Consider the following 5698-nt stretch of genomic DNA (forward strand, 5'->3'; position numbering starts at 1 on the left):
CTGATATGCGGCGGGCTTCGGCCTCGTCAAGCGTGTCCTCGGGTCTGCTCCAGGGGAATCCACGGCAGTCGTCTGCAGCCTCATCCGCTTGATGCGTTAGGGGCTGGTTGTCGGACGGTGCCGTTTTACCACGATATCGAGGTGTGTTCCGTGTCGTCCTCGGGCGATTCAGATGCGAAAGCGCCGAAGACGCGGGCGTGACCCGTCGTCTGGCGGCTTTGCAGTCTCGGCTCCGTTGCTAGTTCCGGCCGGTCCACCGACAGTGCAGCGGGCTTGGGCAACCCGCACGGCGCGACCGAGTCGATGCAACGAAAAAGAGCGAGCATGAACGTGCTTCTTGCCGCACGGCTCCCACTCGTCTTTCGGGAAGGTTGTGCCGTAGCGAGCTCGAACGCCGTCATCTCGGAGTGCAAAATAAGCGTGTTGGGGCGCCTGAAGGTGGCCTCCGCCGCACACAGACTGCGTCCGGCCCGCCGAAGGCGAGGACGGACGCGCAGTCGAACGATTACCTGGTTGATCCTGCCAGTAATCATATGCTTGTCTCAAAGATTAAGCCATGCATGTCTAAGTACATGCCGAAATAAGGCGAAACCGCGAATGGCTCATTAAATCAGTTATGGTTCCTTAGATCGTTTCTTCCTACTTGGATAACTGTGGCAATTCTAGAGCTAATACATGCAGTGAGCCTGGAGCCCTTTGGGTAACGGGTGCTTTTATTAGACCAAGATCGATCGGGTTTCGGCCCGTATTGTGTGGTGACTCTGGATAACTTTGTGCTGATCGCATGGCCACGAGCCGGCGACGTTTCTTTCAAGTGTCTGCCTTATCAACTTTCGATGGTAGGTTACTTGCTTACCATGGTTGTTACGGGTAACGGAGAATCAGGGTTCGATTCCGGAGAGGGAGCCTGAGAAACGGCTACCACATCCAAGGAAGGCAGCAGGCGCGCAAATTACCCACTCCCGGCACGGGGAGGTAGTGACGAAAAATAACAATACGGGACTCTTTTGAGGCCCCGTAATTGAAATGAGTACACTCTAAATCCTTTAACGAGGATCAATTGGAGGGCAAGTCTGGTGCCAGCAGCCGCGGTAATTCCAGCTCCAATAGCGTATACTAAAGCTGCTGCGGTTAAAAAGCTCGTAGTTGGATCTCAGTTCCAGACGAGTAGTGCATCTACCCGATGCGACGGCTCGGACTGAACATCATGCCGGTTCTTTCTTGGTGCACTTCATTGTGTGCCTCGAGATGGCCGGTGCTTTTACTTTGAAAAAATTAGAGTGCTCAACGCAGGCGAGTCGCCTGAATAAACTTGCATGGAATAATAGAACAAGACCTCGTTTCTGTTCTGTTGGTTTTTGGAATACGAGGTAATGATTAAGAGGGACGGACGGGGGCATTCGTATTGCGGCGCTAGAGGTGAAATTCTTGGACCGTCGCAAGACGAACTACTGCGAAAGCATTTGCCAAGAATGTTTTCATTGATCAAGAACGAAAGTCAGAGGTTCGAAGGCGATCAGATACCGCCCTAGTTCTGACCATAAACGATGCCAACCAGCGATCCGCCTGAGTTACTCAAATGACTCGGCGGGCAGCTTCCGGGAAACCAAAGTATTTGGGTTCCGGGGGAAGTATGGTTGCAAAGCTGAAACTTAAAGGAATTGACGGAAGGGCACCACCAGGAGTGGAGCCTGCGGCTTAATTTGACTCAACACGGGAAAACTTACCCGGCCCGGACACTGGGAGGATTGACAGATTGAGAGCTCTTTCTTGATTCGGTGGATGGTGGTGCATGGCCGTTCTTAGTTGGTGGAGCGATTTGTCTGGTTAATTCCGATAACGAACGAGACTCTAGCCTATTAAATAGGTGCGGGGTTCCCAGCACCTTACAACCTTCTTAGAGGGACAAGCGGCTCCTAGCCGCACGAAACAGAGCAATAACAGGTCTGTGATGCCCTTAGATGTCCGGGGCCGCACGCGCGCTACACTGAAGGAAGCAGCGTGTCTTTATCCCTGTCTGAAAAGACTGGGTAACCCGTGGAACTTCTTTCGTGATTGGGATAGGGGCTTGCAATTGTTCCCCTTGAACGAGGAATTCCCAGTAAGCGCGAGTCATAAGCTCGCGTTGATTACGTCCCTGCCCTTTGTACACACCGCCCGTCGCTACTACCGATTGAATGATTTAGTGAGGTCTTCGGACCGATGTCCGGCGCGGCCTTTCGGTTGCGCCGGTCTGTTGGAAAGATGACCAAACTTGATCATTTAGAGGAAGTAAAAGTCGTAACAAGGTTTCCGTAGGTGAACCTGCGGAAGGATCATTAACGGATTGTGAAGGGTGAGCGCCTCAGCTGCGTCTGCGCCCGACACTTTCTGCCGCTGACCCCGTTTGGACGCGGGGTCGGCTTTTCCCCACGGGGCTGCCTGAATGTGGAGCGGCACCCCGTGACAAATTGTTGCGCCCAGCGGACGCCAACACCGCGACCTTGGACGGTCGGCCAGGTGGCGGACGCGGGTACAAACGGCGCAACGCACTCATAGGTCGGCTTTCGACCCGCCACTGCACCGTGGCTCGAAGCGCTCGAAATGCGCGACCCGACCGCTGCGGGACCGCCTAGTACTGTAAACAGGAGCGGCGGAGCGCGAACGGCGAGTCGTGGTTACGTCGGTAGAAGGCGAGGCTGCGCGTTCCCGAAACGCCAGCCGAGTGCCCTCCCGACCGTTCGAGCGTGCAAGAACGAGACCCGACAATCGCGCGGCGACTGCCAAGTACGAGAGGAACGGCACAAGCGTCGGCGGTCGGTCAAGGAACTGGCGATGTGACGGGTCCGCTGTGCACCAGTGCATACCGTCCCGCCGTCCGCGGCAAGCGCCTCCGCGTCCTCGGGTGACGGAGGCTGCCGGTCGGTTCTTGCAGGCGAGGGATCTCGCTGGCACCGGTTCGCGTTGACGCGCGGCCGGTCATGGCACGGCGATGCGACGGCCGAGGTGCGCAGTACTCGATGGAGGAACCGCACGCTCCGATGACCGTCCCGCCCTCCGCGGCGTATGCGTACCGACCGTAATGGTTGCAGCAGCGCCGGCCGGCTTTTGAATTCGCCACACGAAACACGGTGCGAGATCGCGGTTAGGGGAGCGTCGACGTTGCCAGGCGTTTTGCTTGCTGCCGAGGGAAAGGCGGCACGGCCACGTCGCGCTCGTCGCGATTAGCGGGTCTGCGCGCTTTGGGAAGGTGCCGCAACGACTTGCCGAAAGAGGAAGCACGGAAGAACGAGGGACTTGGACGTCCCGACAATTGAACGCACTTGCGGCCAGGCCCTTGCTGGCTTCGTTCTTCCGCCTCGAGTAGGCTCGTACGCGGCTCCGGCGCCGAAAGTGGTCCTTGGCACCGACTTCGGTGGACGTGGGAAGTGCCGCGCAAGTACGGCGCGCCTGGCTCCACCTGTTGGCTAAAGTAGGCAGCCGGATCGGCATTTTGGTGTGCGGTGGCAAACCGTGGATGCGAAAAAAGCTTGTGCGATTTCGTGGAACAAAAAGTGGGGGTCCCCCTTTTTATGCGGAGGAGACCGACCCGCCTGCCGTGGTGAACCGCGACGCCACGGTAAAAACGGGAGAGGCTTGTCGATGGGACCGTGCATCCCGCGCTCCACGGAGGCCGGGAGGCGGCCGCCCGAGGAAATGTGTAGCCGTCGAGGCCCGCATCTGCGTGCACTCTTATCCAAATGGGTGTACCGCAGGCATTTTCTGGTTAGGCGGGCCAATGAGAGCGAGCACACAACGATACCTACGGGTCCGGCTTGGAGAACCGGCTTCGACGCCTCCCGAGTATTTATAGAGGGGTGGACCACGAAAGCACTCGCAAGTAGCGAAAGCGAAACGCCGTCCGAAACACACCGTTTGCTCGATTTGCGGCAGCCGAAAAAGGCGCGGCAGAGTTTTGGAGTCCAAGCGTGCGCTGAAAAGCGCCCTTCTTGGCCACTGTTTGGCCGAGTGCCAGAAACGTTTGGTTTTGACTGTACGGAATTGAACAAACACTTTTTCACGACTCTAAGCGGTGGATCACTCGGTTCTCGGGTCGATGAAGAACGCAGCCAGCTGCGAGACTTGGTGTGAATTGCAGGACACACTGAGCACTGATTCTTTGAACGCACATTGCGGCCTTGGGTCTTCCCTTGGCTTCGTCTGTCTGAGGGTCGGATCACATATCAAGAGAGCCTTCGGCGCACAAGGGAACGTGAGCCGTCGACTCGTTTTGACCGCGTCGGCAACACGGACAGCACGCTGAACACCTCACAGCGAGCGCCAACAGCGGCCACTCAAGGGCGAGACGGTGGCGACCGTCGTGCCAGAGCCCAACCGAAACGGGGGCGACCGACTGCATTGAGGATGTGGCACCTCGTTGAGACCGCCGCAGGACTTCGAGTCGGAAGGAAGCCTGCAGGGAAAGTGCGGTCGAGGTTGCGTACTCCTCTCTGCGACCGGGCGCGCAAGAGCTGCGAGAGCCACGGACGCGCAACTTTAACGCACGGTAAACACGAGGAGCGAAAGCCGGCCAGCAAAGCTTCTCCAGCCGTGCGCAAAGTGCGCGAGATCGCAGCCTTGCGTTGCGCTTGTTGCCCTCGAAGTAAGCAGGGTGTCCCGTAGACCGGGCGCTCGAACACGCTGCGGGGCCGTGCCTCCTCCAGGCTTTGCCGCGCGAACAGGGAACGTTCGCGCGCAAAGCGCAGGGAGGTGAGGAGGCTGCGCCCGACGTTTGCGGTTCGCTGCGTACGCGGTTGATGCGGAGAGCACGGCGCGACGACTTGCCGCGAAGCGGAAAAAGTCTCCCGCACGAGTTGGCGAAACGTTGGCGAAGCTTAAGGCGTTCTCGTCGTAGTCCGCCGTCGGTCTAAGTGCTTCGCAGTTCCCGTCCCGTTCAAAAAACTGGGCCACTCCAGTTGGGGCGGGGGCGACGCTACACGAGACGATGCCTCTCGCCAGGCTGCGTGGCTGCCCTTGCGGCGGCGGCGACTGGCCTCGGCGGTGTTTGGGCTTTCGACACGGTCGTTTATCACGCAACTGCTCGGACGACGCACGCGCGCAGCGGAATGCCGCTTGCCAGCCTTGTGAAGATGTGACCCTGTACAGGGTTGCGGGCGCACTTGGTAGGGCGTCGTACTCGGTTCGCGATGGGTTTACGAACGTGTCCCGTCACTTCCACGTCACACCGGTTGTGCGCCGCACGCGTGCAGCGGGGAAGCCGATTGCCAGCCTTGTGAAGAAGTGGCCCTGTACAGGGTTGCGGGCGCACTTGGTAGGGCGAGCGCACGCGGTCGTGCAGGAAGTTGATGGAAGCGAATGTATCCGCTGTCGACCTCAGATCAGGCGAGACAACCCGCTGAATTTAAGCATATCACTAAGCGGAGGAAAAGAAACCAACAGGGATTCCCCGAGTAGCTGCGAGCGAAACGGGACCGAGCCCAGCACCGAATCCCCCGTCCTTGCAGGCGGTCGGGAAATGTGGTGTATGGGAGGCGACGTTCTCGGGTGTTTGCGACGGTGCAAGTCCCCCTGACAGGGGCTTGTCCCAGAGTGGGTGCCAGGCCCGTCTCCGCCGTTGCGCGCCCGGGATGGAGCCTCCCGTGAGTCGGGTTGCTTGAGAGTGCAGCCCTAAGTGGGTGGTAAACTCCATCTAAGGCTAAATACGACCGAGAGACCGATA

At 58.6% G+C, this 5698-nt stretch overlaps 3 non-coding genes across 3 annotated transcripts in view; all 3 read left to right on the forward strand.

The window, feature by feature from the left end:
* Window positions 1-506: 506 nt before the first annotated feature.
* LOC142790421 (small subunit ribosomal RNA) lies at window positions 507-2321 on the forward strand. The gene has a single exon (XR_012889511.1). It is a non-coding gene; the product is annotated as a small subunit ribosomal RNA (ribosomal RNA).
* Window positions 2322-4040: 1719 nt separating this feature from the next.
* Window positions 4041-4193, forward strand: LOC142790309 (5.8S ribosomal RNA). Its single transcript, XR_012889421.1, has one exon. It is a non-coding gene; the product is annotated as a 5.8S ribosomal RNA (ribosomal RNA).
* Window positions 4194-5347: 1154 nt separating this feature from the next.
* LOC142790357 (large subunit ribosomal RNA) overlaps window positions 5348-5698 on the forward strand; it is a 3958-nt gene continuing 3607 nt past the window's right edge. The window contains exon 1 of the ribosomal RNA XR_012889468.1: window positions 5348-5698. This exon is cut by the window's right edge and continues 3607 nt beyond it. This is a non-coding gene — a ribosomal RNA (large subunit ribosomal RNA).

This window comes from Rhipicephalus microplus, unplaced genomic scaffold (genome assembly GCF_043290135.1).
Source record: "Rhipicephalus microplus isolate Deutch F79 unplaced genomic scaffold, USDA_Rmic scaffold_99, whole genome shotgun sequence".
NCBI classification, from domain to species: Eukaryota; Metazoa; Arthropoda; class Arachnida; order Ixodida; family Ixodidae; genus Rhipicephalus; species Rhipicephalus microplus.